Genomic DNA, 18,473 nt, shown 5'->3' with positions numbered 1-18,473 from the left:
AATTTTGGGGGTGGGTTTGGGTCCTTATCCTTCCACCTTGGTTCCTCTCTGGCTACAGAAAGTGACCATTTCAGTATCTGTATCCTCACTTTTAACAGTCTCAGCTAAAGTCACCCTCATGGACGCTGGGGTAGCCTCACACTTTCCAGATTGCAGGAAAATCATAGAGATAGCACCCATTCTGCACAGTCTTTGATTTCAGTTTATTCTCTTGGCCCTCTGTCCCTCTTGCCCGTCTCTCCCAAGAAATGATTCTCAAACCCCATTTCTCTTCCCATTCCCTTAGGCAGACAATCTTTTCCTGCCATCTGCCTCCTCTCATTAGTTTATTCCTCCTTCTGAGTGAAATTCAAGACTTTTTCTTGGCCCTTTCTACTTGTTTATCCTCTTTGGTTCCGTAGATCTTAGTGTGTGAGATCTGTACTTTATGGCTAATACCCTCTTTTAAGTGAATATCTACATGTTACTTTGGGTCTCAGTAACCTCATTAGGACAATACTTTCTTATTCCATCTACTTGACCGCAGCTTCTCAATGTCCTTATTTTTCATATGTGTGTAGTATTCCATTGTGTAAATGAACCACATTATCTGTAGCCATTGTTTATTTGAGAGGCATCTGGCTTATTTCTATTTTCTGTTCATTGTGAAGAAATCCACTAGTAACATAATGGAGTATATGTCCTTGCCGTATGGCCGAGGTCTTTTCAGATATAAGACCAGGTGTAGTATAGCTGGGTCTTAAGGAAGAATATTCCCCATTTTCTCAGAATCCACTGGATAGATATGGAAAGCATTATAAGGATTTGCTCTTCCCCCAGCAAATGCAATTTGTATCCTGATATTTATCTGCTTCCTCAAAGGACGTTTCCCCCTGACTGGCCCTCTATCAAGAACTCAGGTGATTGTGCTCGCATATGAACCTTCTTCCCATTTTAACTGGTCAGTAGATGCTAGAGCCTATTACTGATAGCCGGAGGGGAAAGATGGTACTGGAGGTTTGACTGTGGGTTTAGGTAGAGAGGCAGAAGAGGGTAAGAGGGGAAGGGAGAGGAGTGAGGAAAAAGAGGATGAAGTAATGATGGAAAGAATCCATATTGCCTGGAGAAAGCACATGTAGCAAGGGGTTTTATGGTTGGGGAATTCATTATGATAGGGTTTGATCTACCCAATACACATTTATAGATTATAATCATACTAACCAGATTGTGTGTTTTCTTTATGGACACATTGGGTTCAGAAATTTCAACAAGCTTTCCTCAACAGTATTTCTGGATCAAATTTTCTGTTAATAGAGATCTCCCCTTGTAGTGGCTCTAACCATTTCTCAATAGTCCAGTAGACACAGCTGTTTCTTCCTCAGTCATGTCTGCTGTATTTTCTATGGATATCTGTCTTCAGTGACCAAGGCCCAGTGTTGCTTTTTCTCGAGGTCTTCAATGATCTCACCCAGAGGAGTTTCAGGTTTCTCAACTCGTTCATTCTAGTTGACCGCAGCTTCAGAATGTCCTTATTTTTCATACCTGCATAGTATTCCACTTCAAATATTTCCTGATAACAGTGAACTGTCGCGAGCAGGCTAAAATTTCCCAAGAAAACATTAAACATTCAGTCTCTAAATCTAGATCTCCTCATCCCATGATACTTGGGCTGACTGGAAGGCGTGGCATGAGCAGTTTGTTCTTACAGATATCAAAGCCATTTCCTTCTCCAGTAATGCCTGCCATCCCTCTGTCAGAGATTTTTACCCTGGTTATTTTCGGTGACTTATGTGATTTAGAAATTGTGACACAATCTGCATGCTAGAAAGCCGGAGATGTTTCAGGTTGACCCTGCTTCCTCAGCCAATGATGTCACATGTGCCCATTGGGCAACCATGTCACACCCAAACAGCAAGATGTCTTCTTTGACTCCACACAAGACTGTAAGATTGCCTTTAGTCCTGCATGCACCTTGGCAACCATGTCACACCTGACTGCAAGATAGCAACTTTGTATCTTCACCCAAAAGTAAGATTGCCTCTTTGATTCTCTTAATTCTACCCATCCGTGAGCAAGGGAGGTCTTTCTGTCTTCTGCTACCTTCCTCAGTTTCTCTCTTCAGAGACTTGGAGTTCACAACAGACATGTTTCTGATGTGCTAGGTTAGAGTTGTTTTATATTTCATATTTTATATTTTATATAAATAAAATATACCCATTGTGATTGGTGTTGCTTCCATAATTTCTTCTCAGCCTCTATGTCATTTGCATGACAGATTATTTTCATTTAATCTGTCCACTTGGCTGAAGGTGTTTTTCATATATAGGTCATTTCTGGTAAAACTTTGGGATCAAATGTGTTCACTATTATATGATGTGTGAATGGCGATACACTGAGTTCTCTATTTCCGATATCATCCCCTCGACTTCCTTTGATTGTCTTTTTGCTCTAGCTGGGAATTTAAGGAATTTACTGAAAGGATGCTGCGAGATTAGAAGTCTGTTCTCATTCTCCAATTTAGTTGAATTGCCTTTTGCTTTTCCCCCCTTATTTTGATATGAACAGTTGCCATGCTATATTGCATTTTGTGTAATATATTTTGGATTTATTTTAGTATTTTATTGCATTAGGTATGTGCCTGACATCCCTGGTCTCCCTGAGACCATAAATAGGGAAGGACGATGGATTCTTTCAAAGGCTTTTCAGCATCTAAAGAGATAGTCTTGCAATTTTTTCCTTGTTTCTTCATTCAGCTCCTTCACACCATTTTGTAATAGTGGATATTAATAATTCATATTAATATATTAATACTTACTATATTAATTTTGACATATTAATGTAATATATCAGTTACAATATTATATCACTATGTATTAATTTAATATAGTAACAATATAATAATATTAATTATATTTAACATATGAATATAATAATTTATGTATAAATACAATATGTTAATATTAATATAATATATTAATATTTGTTATAAATTATGTTAGGATATAACAATTTAATATGTTACTTTACTAAAATATATATGTACAAATTTATATATATACTTGTCATGATAAGCAACTACCACAAAGTTAAATTCAAGGGGCGCTCCCACATAAATGTGAAATGCTGTGGGCAGAATATTTTTTTTCAGTTCAGTTTGTTAATATGGTGGATCACTTTGATGGGTTTTCATAGATTGATCCACTCCTGCATCCTCAGGAAAAAGCCTAGTAGATGGCGCTGGATGGCACATTGATATGTACTTGGATTTTGTTTTGGTGCATTTTACCTAGTATTTTTTCCACCGATGTTTGTAAGGGAAATTCGTCTGAAATTCTTTCTTTTTTGAGTCGTTTTGTGATATTGGTGTCCGGGCAACTGTGCTGTCATGGAATCAGTTTGGCGATTTTCCTTCTGTTTCTGTGTTTTGGAGTAGGTTGAGAATTCTTTGAAAATCTGGTAGGAGTCTGCACTCAATCAATCTGGTCCTGGGGATTTTTCAGTGAGGAAACTTTTAATTACTGTTTGTGTCTCTCTTGGGGTTGTAGAGCTATTTACATAGTTCATCTTACCTCAGATTACTTGTGGTCAGTGGTATTCATCTACACAATCATCCATTTAGTTCAGAGATTTTAATTTTGTAGACAGCAGGTTTTTGAGACCTAATGATTCTGTGCCTTCCATCAGTGTCAATAGGTTGACTCCCTGTTCATTTCTGATTTTGTTATTTGGATGCTGTCTTACCTTCTATTACATTATCTGTTTAAGGGTTTGTCTGTCTGGTTGATTTTCCCAAGGAATCAGTTATTGTTTTTGTTGATATTTGTATTCTCTTTGTTTCTGATGGATCACTCTCACCCCAAGTCTGATCATTTCTCTCTGTCCCCTCCTTTAATATGTATTTGATTCTTTTTATTCTAGAGCTTTCAGGTGTGCTGGGAAGTTGCTAGTATGGGGTCACTCCGGTTTCTTTATGAAAGTGCTCTCTGCTGCATGTGCACGTTCCTCTTAGCACTGCTTTCCTTATTTGCCTTAAGTTTGGAGACGTTATGCCATCATTTTCACTGAATTCTAAGAACACTTTTTTTTTCAAGTCTTCTCTGAACTGGTGGTGCTTCAGTTTCCAGCTATTGAATTTCCATGAGTTCATTGACTTTTTGTTATTGTTTTAATCCATGGTGTTCTGAGATGATTCAATAGTTAGCACAGTCTTTCTGTATCTGCTGTTGCTTGTTCTGTGAGGGAGAACATGTTCAGTTTAGGATAAGGTTCCGTGCAGTACTGAAAAGAAAGTGTGTACTTTTGTGTTCATGTGAAAAAATCTGTAGAAATCGGTGAGGTCAGATTAATTTAAACCCGTGTCAGTTATATCTTTATTTTTATTGTTTTCTTTTTTAGTTTCTGTCTCAATGACCTGCCCTTGTTGAGATGTCACATTGATGTCCCCCACTATTAATGTGTGAGGTTCGATGTGATATTCAGCTTCAGCAATATTTCTCTCACTAATGTTGCTACTTTTGTCTTTGGGATATAGACACCCAGATTTGAGATGCCATTTTGGTGGATTATTCCTCTGATGAATATGAAGTGTCCTTCCCCTTCTCTTTTGATTACTTTTGGTTGAAAGACTGATTTGCTGGATGTTAGAATGGCTAAACCATCTTGTTTCTTGTTTCAATTTCTTGGAAAACCTTTTCCAACACCTTAGTCTGAGGCTTTGTCTATCACAATTGCTGGAGTGTTTCTTGAATGCAACAGAATGACAGATCCTGTTTTTATATCCATTGTGTTATCCTCTGTCCTTTTATTGTTTAATAGAGGACATTAATGGTTAAAGGTATTAGTGACGAGTGATGTTTACTTCATGCTATTTTGATGTTGGGGGTGTGGGGTTTTCTTGCTTGCATGTATTTTTGTTTTTGTTTTTGTTTTTGTTTTTGTTTTTTTGTGGGATGCTTGAGTGTGTATGTTAGTATAAAATCTGTTCTGTAGGGTGCATGTTTTTTTTTTGTTTACATGCTGTTTTTGCTTTTTTGGGGGGGAGTGGTTTTAGAGTATGCAGGCGAGTATGTGCTCCCTTTCATAGGTTATGCTGTGTAATTTTTAATTTCTAGTGGGATGGTTCAATTTCTGAAAATCCATCAATATAATCTACTATAGAATGAAACTGAAAAAAAATCACATGATAATCTCACTAGATGCTGAAAAAGCAATTGCAATCCCTCTTTATGCTTAAAGCTTGAAAGTGATAAGGGAGACCAGTCCTATGGAGAAACATAGTAGAAGCAATGGACAGCAAGCCAGTAATGAACATCAAGCTAAATATAAAGAAACTTAAAGTAATTCCATTAAAGTGAAGGACAAGTTAAAGCTGCCCACTCTCCCTATTCAGTATATTATTTCAAATTCTATCCATGGTGAAAGCATTGTTTAAATTTGGTTCTGGCATGGAGTATGGCCAAGGCCTTTGAAGGAGGAATGGCACAGTGTTTTAGAAATCCTGGAGTATGGCCCACTGTTTAGCACTGACTCATTGCACCTTGGTGAGTCATATAACCAAGGACCAAGTGTACTGAGAACTTCATGAAGTGTTTCATTCGGTTTTTCCCCTCATATCTCTCTAATTCTAAGAAGTACATAAAAATCGTCCCGTAGCTTCCCACCACTCAGGGAGCAAAATCATTGGCATTTGCAATAATAGTGGTGGAGGTCTTTTAGGAGTTTCCTCTGTGGCAGACCAATGCTTCCACCATCACCCAAGGAAATGTAGAATAATGAGCAATGGCCATCACCCATAAAAAAAATTTGGAAAAATAAAATTGTTCGTTAAGCTGGCTAACATGATTTAACTACTGGCTCTGATGTAAAAAAAAAAAAAAAGAAAAGAAAAAAAAAGAAAAAAAACAATTTAGGGGACAATTTGAAGTTCGGAAAAGCTGGGACTTTTTAAGATCTGGCATCAAGTACAATGGTGGCACCGGCTAATGGTGTGACTATCACAGAGGCTGGACTGCTGAGGACTGATTTCTGTCCCAGTTGTACCCTCAGCTTCCTGATAGGACTTAATAAGGTTTGACATTCACAGGTGTGCATTCTGATCATTTAAAGTAGATATGACATTTTTATAAAGATATTTAGATTTGTGCTTTTTAAAAGATTCTTATTAGAGTATATTTAAAGATAAATAATACAATATTAAACCATTTCTCTCAAAATTCAAATTGCTTACTTATGAAGTTACGCTGGCCTTGGGAGTAATTTGTTTTCTTTACGTGTACTATGTAATATTTGTTCTCATACACTATTGGGTATCACTTTTCTCAGCATCAAGGACAAGAAGAAACTAGAACCTGATCACATTTGCAATTTTACATAGATTTAAAGATATCTCTAGGATATCAAAGCTACTTGTTGTGGTTTGCCATGAAGTTATCTGTATTTTGATGCTAATTCCACTACCCTAATGACAGCTGCCTACTCATGTACTCAGAACTCAGGTGACTTCTCCAGAACCACCTCCCATTGAATTTGTAAAGTACAGGTGAAGGTCAGGTACAGGATAGAAGGAGGCCTGCCATTGAAGGAGAAGGAAGGATGGGTGAGAGAGATGTTTGAAGGAGGAGGAGGAGACTAGAGGAAAAAGGAGATATAGGAAGAGAGGGTGAGAAGCCATGGCAGGTGAGGTTACTATTATGCTCTGTGTATTTACAGGTTGTTATTAATATTCCTAAGGGATGGATGGTAAAGTGCTTTGTATATTTAAGTGGGCAATTATATCTTATCAATTGGGTCAAAATGATTGTGTTATGTGTTCTTCTATGTGAGAGTTTGAATATAGAAAAGTGTGTGGCGGCAAGGGAAACTGGACGGACAGGGAGTAGGGATGTGTTTTCACCAAGATATGTACCAGATATATTGGGACACTCCGGTGCTAGTGATAGCAGGGTAAAAAAAAACAAGTTTTCTTTTTTCTTTTTACAACAACAGATGGCAAACCAAGGTGATGGGCAAGAATCCATTAGTAATCATAAAAATAAAATTTTTATTTTCTAAGTAAGAGGACTCTGGTGCCCTATTAATTCTTGATAACTTAAGAGCAGAAAATCAAACAAAGAAATGGGGAAACATCCTGGGCTGACAGGATGTTGGTACCATTCTGTGTAATAAGTAATGGCAGCTCAGAGAGTTAAGATATTAAAGCTGCTTTTTAAATAAAGTTGTTTAGAATGTCTTTCAGGATACTCATTTTCTTTTTAACATGGGCTCCACATGGGAATTTTTGGTGGAAATCCTAGTTACACAAGGTTTTTCTTCTTTTCAGGTATTATTAACAAGTGATTAAGTTTGTTTTTAGAAAGAAGAGAGTAGAGAGATTACCTGAATTAGGTGGGGATTTTCATCTACTGCTCAGAACTTAGGGAAAAAATTAGGCACTACCAAGTAGAGAGTTGTGATGAAATGTCTGTAACACCAGGGAAAGTGAATGCAGACATATATTGTAGAAGTTATTAAGGGTAAAGAAAAATCTGTGGCTTCCAGTTAGAGAGCTTAACAGATTGAGATATTTTGGGCAAAAGTCCTGGTTTAAAGTGTTCCTTATTGATATTAGAATTGATAGAAGGTATGAATTACCCCACTATATGGCTCGTTGATGACGTCTAGCGATGGTTTTCGGTTACTTTTGGTATTTACGACAATAGCAAGCTCAAATTCTCTTAACATGGGCTCCATGGGAATTTTGGGTTTATTTCCTGATATCACCAAGAACGGATTTATATCAGAATCATTTTTACATAAATTCCTTTTTTAAAAATTGTTTAATCTTTATGATGGGTGTGAATTTGAGTTTTATGCTTATATTATTACTCTGGGAGGGAGTGTAAGATACAAGCTTCTCTTGTTTCAGATTAAGTAACAGATTATTTTGGGAGAAAGATTTTGTCCTTGTGTTTTTAAAAATTTTGCTTAGGATTCTGGAAACCTCACAGAGTCATACTGATCAGGTTTGATAGTGGTAGACCGCCTGAAAAATATATTCAGGAGAATCAAACAAAAAGATATCTCGATTCTAAACCTTTGTCTTGAGAGTTGTGTTTTGCAGACTGTGACTACTTGGAATCCTGGTCTCAATGACTTTCAGCTGGGACCAGTCAGGACATATCGGCTATTGCATTTGCTTCATTCTTCCTACCCCCTACCCCTAAGGATATCTCAACGCCCATGTACAACTCATTTCCCTGGAATATTTGGGGTGGGGCTGGAAGTGTTTATTCTAAAGTTGTTTTTTATGAAGAATTGAAAAATTGGTTGAAATTTAGCAAGGAGTAATAAGCTAGATTGAGTTATACAGTCATAATCGCCTTTGGTAACTAAGCTTAATCTTTTCTTTGTTTAGGTATAGAATTTATTGGACAGAAAAATTTAAAATTACAAGAGACAGTCCTATTATTGTTTTCATTACAGACTTCTGAGGTGCTTACACCTGTGAGTTAAGATTCAAATAGCGATGTCATGGCTCTGACTTTGTAAGAGTACTATCAAAACAAAATTAATATATAAAGACAACAGTCCAGATTGTCTTAGATAGATAGATGCTTTTCAAAAATGTCAGAAATCCACAAAATTTGAGATTTAAAGTTATTACTTATCTTTTGTTATTACTTATCTTCTCCTAACTGTTCCCCTTTGGCAGATTTAATGATGAATTTGAACATCTCTACCTCCAAGTGAGGCAATACTTTGTGGCTAGGCAGTCACTGGAAAAAAAGCCTGTTTCATCTGCAGATTAATACTATCCAGAAAAGGACAAATTATCCAGAGGATTTGACTGATAAACCCTGCCAATACAGGATAGTGAGCCCTTCCGAGTCTACATTTCAGTAGGCTGTCAGTTGATCTTGTGTCAGAAGGCTGAAGACTTAAACTCACCTGTTGCTAACAGGGGACTGTGCTAGTGGAAATTTGTCTCTACAACCTCTCAGTTCTAGAAGTCCTCTTAGGCTTCCTATGTGTATAGATATTTGGTCATTCTCAGATTTCTGACAGGGTTAGATACTGATTATAGTCTCATTGTTTATCAGGCTGTATAACTCTGACTATACATATTTTATTGGATAGTTATCAGATAGTATACAAGCTAGCCAAGACATAATATAGATTTTAAGCCTTGATGAACCTGGAATGAAAAACTAAATGTACTTTCTAACTGGTATAGTTTTGGACTGGGTGTTGAGTATATCAAATGCTTTATAAATTGCAGAACGGTAATTATCTTACTCAATTGATATATAAATGAAAAGTCTGTTTAACTGGACAAAAAGGGAGAAACGTTGTTTACAGTGAAGTTATCTGTATTTTGATCCTGATCCACTGCTTCAAGGACAGCTGCCTTGTCCTGTACTCAGAACTCAGGTGAATTCCCCAGAACCACTTTCCCATTAAATTTGTGAAGTACAGGTGAGGGGCAGGTACAGGATAGAAGGAGGCCTATCATTGGAGGAAAAGGAAGGATGGGCAGGAAAGAAGTTTGAAGGAAATAGAAGAGACTAGAGGAAAAAGGAGAGACAGGAGGAGAGGTGAGAAGCCATGGCAGGTGAGGTTAGGATTCTGCTCTGGGTATTTACTGGTTGGAATTAATGTTCCTAAGGTATGGATGGTACCAGGTTTTGTATGCTTAAGTAGGGTATTAAATCTTATCAATTGGATCAAAGTTTATTGTGTTGTGTGTTCTTTCATGTGAGGTTTTGAGTGTAAGATCATGTGTGGGACTATGAGACACTGGGCAGCTGAGGAGTGGGGATGTATTCAACCAAGATATTTAGCAGAGACTTGGGAAACTACAGTGCCAGAGATAGCGGAATATAAGACAATTTTTTTTATTTTTATATTTTTGCAACAACACATTCATTTCTGTATTTGACATGCTCTTGGTGTGTCCCTTAGGAAAGATCTATATCTGGTTCCTGACAGAATGTGCTTCTTAAGATCATCAATCTTATCTAGTTTTGGTGGCTGATTATGTCTAGCTACAGGAGGCAGACTCTAGTGGTTCTATCTCTTTGCTGCTTGGTATTTCAACTACCATCATCCCATTAGGTTTATCAGAACCTCTTGCATACCTGGCACCTGTGACTTTTCTGGGGATACCCAAGTTCACCCCCAACCACTTATGTTTATTGTCATTTATTCCACTTTTCCTACAGCTATGAGATTAGATGGAATTTAACATGGACTCTGAGCAGGTATATCAAGAATGTAGAATCCACAAATGGCAATGCCAAATAGACTCGCTCCTGTTCTTATGATACTAATAAAGTTGAGGTTTCATTGGAATTCAAATTCTTCCCTCCCTGGCAATCCTCCTGTATCTTATCTTTGGCCTGAAGAAAGAATCATCTTAAAACATCCAAAATCCTGAAATCTCACCCTTGGAACAAGGGAAGGTAGATTTTACAGAAATGATATCTAATGGGACTACATAGTCCACGCTGTCCTTTGATTTACTCAGGCAGTTATTTTTTTGCATAAAATAAAAATTTGGGAGTTTATCATTTTATGTAGGTACACAATATTTACACTGTTAAATTCACTTCATAGTTTGGCCATGTTTGTTTCCAAAATCATTGCCAAAAAACTGGAATTTGAAAACAGTATATTTGAGTACACATTCAGGAAAATCTATAAAGTCCCCTTTCAAGGAATGAACAATTAGAAAATGAAATAAAAAATTCACTCAATTAAACATCTGTAGAGAAAAAATAGCCTGTGGGAAACAGGGAAAACCTAGGAAATTGAACTGTTTGTCACAGGAATGGACCTGGGAATAGAATTATTATCCAGAAGAATCTCCTACATCCCATGTTTCTAGATCTTTTCTACTCAATACAAGCCCGTAACTGACTTTCTCCATGTAGATCCTGTAACCACTGATGAAGCAAGAGAAGTTTCCAGCTGTAGAGAGGTGTAGTACATAAATGTTACCACTGTGTCACAGTAGACATTCCTGGAAAAGGCAAACTCGAACCTGGTGAATGTAAAGAAAGCTGTTTAGCAGGTAGGTCATGGCAGTTCTAAGTGACATCGTAATTTGGCCCTCCCTGAAAAATATCTTGTACCCTGGAGAGCCCTAGCTTTTGTGATGTCACAAAAAAAAATGCATAACATATATTCCCGCAGTACCTCTAGGGATTACTAAATGGCCTCTATTTCAGTGCAAACAGCCATTTGGGAAAGAGAACAAAGACGATGTACATAACAAAATGAGTAGAAGAATGTTGGCCTTCTGTTTCAGTTTTAAAAAATGAAGAAATATGTGGAAATATTTGGGAAATACATGGGAAAGCGCAGTGAGTGCTGAGCAGGGTTTGTGAGGGTTCACTGAACACACAACCTTGATTTGAGCCTTTCACATATGGGATTGAGGAAGTGGTAGCCTTTTAGTAGCATCTGGATTTCCTTGTTTGTTATGGTTCCTGGAAGTCAGAGATTTTATTATCATTAATTTCATTATTACAAAAGCCAGGTGTTGTGATGGGTACAGTTTTTTTTTGTTTGTTTGTTTGGTTTTTTTTTTTGTTTTTGTTTTTGTTTTTTTTTCTTTCTGAGAGTGCATGGGTTTTATTTTTTCTCCCAGAAGGAAAAAGTCCCAAGGAAAGAGGGAAAGACAAGTATTGTATCCTCAGCTCATAGTAAAGTCCTCCATGTTTTTGATTTCTACATCGCAGTTTGTGTCTGACACAGATATCTGGGAGAGAGAAATACTTCTAGTTGAGAGTTCATCATCTCAGTCTTTCCACTAGTGTTATGCTGACTACCATTCCCTGACAGTGTCCCTCTAGATTTATGAATCAATATGTCTGATTACCTTGCAGTTTTATTTACTTTTATTTCTTTCATTTTTTTTTAAATTTTAAGTTAATTTTAATACTTTTTGGATATTTCTATATCTATATTTAAATGTTATTTCCATTCCCAGTTTCCTCTCCGTAAGAGACCTAAATGTTTCCTTTCCTTTACACTTAAACCACCCTTACTACCCGTTGAAATTTCCTTGAACTGGGAGTCAAACCTATGGAGAACCAAGGGCCTCTCCTTCCTTTGGTGTCCAACAATGCCATCCTCTGCCACACATGCAGTTGGAGCAATAGGTCTGTCCATGTACAGTCTTTGAGTATCTTTATAGTACCAGAAGGTTCTTGTTCATTCGCATTATTCTTCTGATGGGGTTGATAATGTCTTCAGCTCTTGTAATCCTTTCTAAAAATTTAACAACAAGAGGTCCGTTACACTTCTCTGGTTTGCCACTAGCATTCACTTCTGTAATTGACATGCTCTAGCTGTGACTCTCAGGGAAGATATATAACCTGTTACTGGCAGCATGCACTTCTTAGCTTTATTAACCTTAATCGTATCTAGTTTTGGTGTCTGATCTATCTATCTATCTATCTATCTATCTATCTATCTATCTATCAATCTATCTATCTATCTCTGTCTCTGTCTCTGTCTCTGTCTCTAGCTCTATCTCTTCTCTATCTCTATATCGATTTATCTATATTATATATATATATATATATATATATATATATATATATATATATATATATATTTGGTGGCTTATACATCTATGAATTTAGTTGAAATTTTAACATGGATTCTGAGGTCCTAGGTTAAGAATGGAGAATCCACAAATGACAATATCAATCCTGGTCTTATGTACCTATTGAAGTTTAGCTTTTACTGGACCTCAAGCCATTCCTCTCCCTTCCCATCATCCTGTATCTTTAGTATGGCTTGAAGAAAGAATCATGGTAAAACATCCAAAAGCTTGAAGTCTCACCCTTGGAACACAGGAAGGTAGATATTACTGAAATGATATCTAATGGGACTACATAACCGCATTGTATAGTCCATGCTGCCCTTTGATTTACTGATATCAGGTAATTTTTGCGTAAAATAAAAATTTGGGAGTTTATCATTTGAAGTAGGTACACAATATTTACACTATTACATTCACTTTTTAGCTTGGCCAGCTTTTTTGCAAAAATCATTGCAAAAAACTAGAATTGCAAAACGGAATTTTTGAGGACACATTCAGGAATATCTATAAAGTCCGCTATCAAGGAATGAACAATTAGAAAATGAAATTCAAAATCCACTCAATTAAATATCTGTAGGGAAACAAAGGCCTTTGGGAAACAGATAGAACTTAGGAAATTGAACTGTTTGTCACAGGAATGGAAATGGGAATAAAATTATAATACAGAAGAATCTCCTACGTCCCATGTTCCTAGATATTTTCTACACATGCCATACCCTTTATAGCTTTCTTCATTCAGAGCATGTAACCACTAATAAAGCAAAGAGAACTCTCTAGCTTTAGAGAGATGTTCTACATAAAGTTTTCCACTGTGTCAAAGGACACACCTGGAACATCACCCTAGAATCTGGTCGATATAAAGAAAGCTCTTTAGGAGGTAGGCCATGCCAGTTCTCAGTGACATGATCATTAGGCCATCCCTGAATAATCTCTTGTATACTGGGGAGCCCTAGCTTCTCCTGTGATGTCACTAGTGTTTTCCTGACTGCAACTTCCTCTCAGACATTCATTCAGTACCTCTAGATTTTATTAATAGGCCTTTATTTCAGTGTAAACAGCTATTTGGGAGGGAGAACAAATAGAATGTAGATATCAGAAATGGGGAGAAGGAAGTTGGCCTAGGGTTTTAGTTTAAAAAACGAAAAATATATGGTACATGGAAAAGCACAGTGAGTGCTGTGTAGGGGTTGTGAGGGTTCACTGAACACATAGACTTGATCTGAGCCTTCCACATATGGGATTCAGAAGGTGGGACCCTCTCAGTAACATCTGGATTTCCTTGCTTGTTATGGTTCCTGGAAGTCAGAGATTTTTTATCATTAATTTCTTTATTCCAAAAGTCAGGTATTAGGAAGTGTACAGTTGTTTTTCTGATAGCTCATGGCTTTCATTCTTTTTGCCCAGGATAAAAAGGTCCTAAGGAAGGAGGGATGACAAGTATTGTATCCTCAGCTCAATGTAAACTCCGCCTTGATTTGGATTCCTATACTGCACTTTGTTTCTGACACTGATATTTGGGACAGAGATGTGCATCTAGTTAATACATCGTCATCTCAGTCTTTCCACCTGTATTACTCTGATTACCATTCCCTGATACATACCCTTTAGATTTCTGCATCAATATGTATGATTCATTGATAGTTTTCTTTTACTTCTATCATTTTTTTAGGAATTTTTAATGCCTTTTTAATTGGATACTTCTTTAATTACATTTCAAATGTAATTTCCTTACCCAGTTTCCTGTCCATAAGAGCCCTAACCTGTCCCCTTCCCCTTTTTCTATAACCCATCTTACTGTCTCTTTACATTCCGTTGAACTGGGAATCAAACCTAGGGAGGATCAAGGGCCTCTTCTTTCATTGGTGCTCACGAAGGCCATCTTCCGCTTCATATGCAGTTGAAGCCATTGGTCTGTCCATGTGCAGTCTTTGAATATTGATTTAGTACCAGAAAGGTTTCATTCATTGGCATTGTCCTTGTGGGGATTAAAGCCCCATTCAGATCTTGTAATCATTTCCCAACATTTACCACAAGAAGTCCATTTTCATTCAGTTCATGGGTTTGTCACTATCATTTACCTCTGTATTTCACATATTCTAGCTGTGTCTCTCAGGAAATGTCTATATCCGGTTCCTGGCAGAATGCACTTCTTAGCTTCATCAATTTTATATCATTTTGGTGGCAGATGTATATATATATATACTTTTTGTGGCTCCTACAGCCAGGTGGTTAGTTGGAATGTTAACATAGAATCTGCCCAACTAGGTCAAGAATGTAGAATTCAGAAATGACAATGCCAAATAGACTCCCTCCTGTATTATGAACATATTGAATTTGAGGTTTGACTGATAACCATGCCGTTTTTCTCCCTGCCTATCCTCCGGTATCTAAGGTTTCTACTTAAGAAAGAATAATGATAAAACATCCAAAACCCTTAAGTCTGGCCATAGGGACACAGGAAGATAGGTAGTGCAGAATTGATATCAAATGGGACTATAGAACCGAATTCTGTACCCCATCTTGCCCTTTGCTTTGCTGATGCCTTGTAATTATTACATAAAAGAAGCATTTAGGAGTTTAATATTAGAAGTGAGTACACAGTATTCATACCGTTATGCTCACTCTAAAGATGGGCACACTTTGTTGTCAAAATCATTGCAGAAAATGGAATTGGAAAACAGAATTTTTGAGTACACCTTCAGGAATAATTATGAATTCCCCTGTCAAGGAATGTACAATAAGAAAGTGAAATACAATATTCATTTAATTAAAGGTCTGCACGGAAAATACTGGCCATTGTGATACATAGATAACGAAGAAAATTGAACTCTATGTCTCAGGAATGAACCTGGGAATAAAAATATTATCTAGAATTATCTCCTACACTACATGTTCCTAAATCTTCTACCCATGGCAAGCCCCTGACATACTTTCTCCATCTCAAGTAACAGCTAATAAAGCAAAGAGAAGTCTCTACCTTTAGAGAGAGGGAGTACATAAAGGTTTCCCCTGTGTCACAGGAGACATATGTGGAATGGGCACCTTTGAATCTGGTCAATGTAAGGAAAGCTTTTTAACAGGTAACATCTCAATGACATAATCATGAGGCCCTCGCTGAAACATCTATTGTAACCTGGAGAGGACTAGCTTCTTCAGTGATGTCACAAGTGTTGTTGTTACTGCAACTCCATCCAGATATCCCTTCAGTACCTCTAGTATTTACTAATTAAACTCTAATTCAGAGTATCCATTGTGGAGTGAGAAGAAAGAGGATGAAGAGACCAGAGATGGGAAGGAGGAAGCTGGTCTTCTGTCTTTGTATAAAAAAAGGAAGAAATACACGGTCCTTGGGAAAGCTCAGTGAGTCCTTGGTAGGAGTTCAGTAGGATCACTGAAGAGATAGACTTGTTCTGAGCCTTCCACATATGGGAATCAAAAGCTGTGAGCCTCTCACAAACATCTGGACTTCGCAGTTCTTATGGCTCCTGGAAGTGAGAGATTTTATATCATTCATTTCTTTATTCCAAAGTTTTTGGAAGGTCACAGATGTTTTCCTGAGAGCTCATTGCATTTATTCTTTTTGTCAATTATAAAAATGTCCTAAGTAAGAAATGAAAGACAAGTATTGTGTTGTCTGCTCAGAGTAAACTCCTCCATTCTTTGGATACCAATAGTGCAGTTTCACTCTTACACTAATATCCTGGAGAGAGAAGTGCTTCTAGTTGAAACATCATCATCTCAGACTTTCCACAATTATTTCCACTGAATAAAACTTTAGGTTTCTGAGTCAATTGGTGAGATAAGCTTGCAGTTTTCCTTTATTTCTTTTCTTTCCTATTATTTCTTTCTTGTTTTAAATTTTTTAGCAAAACTCTCAAAACTAATCCTTGGTGATGATGTACATTAGACCCATCAGATGAAATGAATTGAAAAACTCTCTAGGGAATGAGAGTGGTAAGGAAATCACATTGATATATCATAAATGCAGTGCTAAGAGCAATATTCAGACTAGTCTGTGGAGATGCTGCTGTCATCAGAGACCACAGACCTTTAGTGGAGAATGATTCAGAATTAAACTGGGAAGGGAAAATGATGGTTGATATTGTTCTAGTAGATCTCACAACATTAAATAAGTGTTTCTTCCAGATCACTGAATGATTACTGTAAAGCAAATACCGGAATGAACTTATGAGACCCACCATCAGAAATAATTTGTGAAAGAAGAAATCTGTGTCTCTCCAGGGACAAACTGTTGCTTTCAAAGCAACAGTAAAGTGTCCATTCTATGAATGATACATAGATATATACATATTATAGCAGGATGGATACAGTGTTTCTTCAGGTCCATGAATGAAGTATTCAGCAATTGTCCTGGCTCAGCAATAAAGGTAATTTTTGCCAACTCTTGAGAACTGAGCTCCTTCACTAGGAGCCCCATGATTGAAGGAAAGAACAAACTTCAGACAACTTGTTTCAGATTTTTATGTAGTTCAGGTTTCCTGGTCTTGGTCCTCAGAAGGAAGGACATCTTGCTTTCCAATTCTTGTTTATCCTATAATCCTTCTCTCTGCTGCACTCATGCAAATAAATTACTGTGCATTTCTTTAATAGGATACAATGCTCTTTTAATTCGGTTGACAAGAACTATAGAATATAAGTAGGACTGTATCAAAGCAGCGTCTGAATATCAGACTAAGGGTATGTGGCCATTGGAAATTTGTAACTGAGCTGAAACTATTGCTAGACTCAAACTGCAGTAAAAGGTCTTCTCTAGATACCTGGTGTAGTAGTTCATGTTCCCTAAGAGATAGTAAAGGATGAATCTCTCTGTACAGAGCTATCGAACTAGTCACAATTATCACACACTATGGACCACATACTTTAACACTGGCTGACTATTTTTAAAGTCCTAGAATCCATTATTTTATTAGTTCAAAAGGCTAGATGTCACATCTGGTCATTTGTATATGGATACATCTTCAGTATGCAGTTTCTAATGTCTGTGAGTGTTTGGTAGCATTGTTAGTGCAAAAATGAAAAAGTAAATGCTTCTTTCTTCCATGTTTTCTATAGGGATTCAACTAGAATGCATGGTTTAGAATACATTGGGTTTGCCACTCTCAAACAGACCAGTATCTTCAACTGAACATTCTATTCTGGGAAGCTGCACCCTGTCAGCATGGCTCACGTGTATGTGAACTGCAAGATCAAGTCTGAGAAAGTGGTCCTGTTCATCGATCCCACCTGCCCCTATGAAAGAAATACCCAAGACTTCCTCAATCAACTCCTTTGCAAACATGGTCTTCTGGGATTTGAAGACATTACATCTACTAACAACACCAATGCGATTCAAAATTACTTTCAACAGCTGCCTGGAGTGAGATTTGTTCCTTGGGTCTTTATATGTAGAGAAAGACTGCATAGGCAGACACAGTGATCTAATCTACCTGCAACAGAATTAAGAGATGATGATGTGGCTGAAGCAGATTGGAGCTCTGCAGTTATAAAAGGGATGTCAGTAAAAGCCCATGCTGACAGCAGACATTCAGACATCCTGAAACCATGCTGAGAGTTGATGTTTGTCACAGATGATTTCAGTATTTTCTTATGATTGGGATTTTCAACAAATTGGCTTTTATTCTATTCCTCAGTGCAAAAAATCTGTTGCTGTTGGCCTCAAACCATGGGTTAGGGAAACTTAAGAGACAACAGTGGTTTCATTATCCAGTCTTCATGTGCTGACATGTCTCTACCTCTAAGTCCATGTTTCACAATCCAGTGCATTTAAATCTCCAGGGAATCAGTTACTGTTTTTCTACCATGCTGGTCTGCTGAAGTCATTTTACAGAAGTCTACTTCCTAGTAATTATTAAAGTATTGAATATTGTGAAGTTGTTTATGA

The 18,473-nt window shown here is 37.2% G+C and overlaps 2 long non-coding RNA genes across 3 annotated transcripts in view; one reads left to right on the top strand and one right to left on the bottom strand.

Moving 5' to 3' along the window:
* Nucleotides 1-18,473, top strand: part of LOC134484642 (uncharacterized) — a 203,943-nt gene that overhangs the window by 169,674 nt on the left and 15,796 nt on the right. The window lies entirely within an intron of this gene.
* LOC134484641 (uncharacterized) overlaps nucleotides 11,813-18,473 on the bottom strand; it is a 69,635-nt gene continuing 62,974 nt past the window's right edge. The window contains exon 10 of one of the 2 annotated variants that reach the window (XR_010062200.1): nucleotides 11,813-12,231. This is a non-coding gene — a long non-coding RNA (uncharacterized LOC134484641). The remainder of the gene's footprint in view (nucleotides 12,232-18,473) is intronic. The other variant, XR_010062195.1, reaches the window with a different exon arrangement.

The sequence above is a fragment of the Rattus norvegicus genome, assembly GCF_036323735.1.
Source record: "Rattus norvegicus strain BN/NHsdMcwi chromosome Y unlocalized genomic scaffold, GRCr8 chrY_unlocalized_21, whole genome shotgun sequence".
Taxonomy (NCBI): domain Eukaryota; kingdom Metazoa; phylum Chordata; class Mammalia; order Rodentia; family Muridae; genus Rattus; species Rattus norvegicus.
Note: the sequence above shows the minus strand (reverse complement) of the source record. Positions and strands in the feature narration are given on the sequence as shown.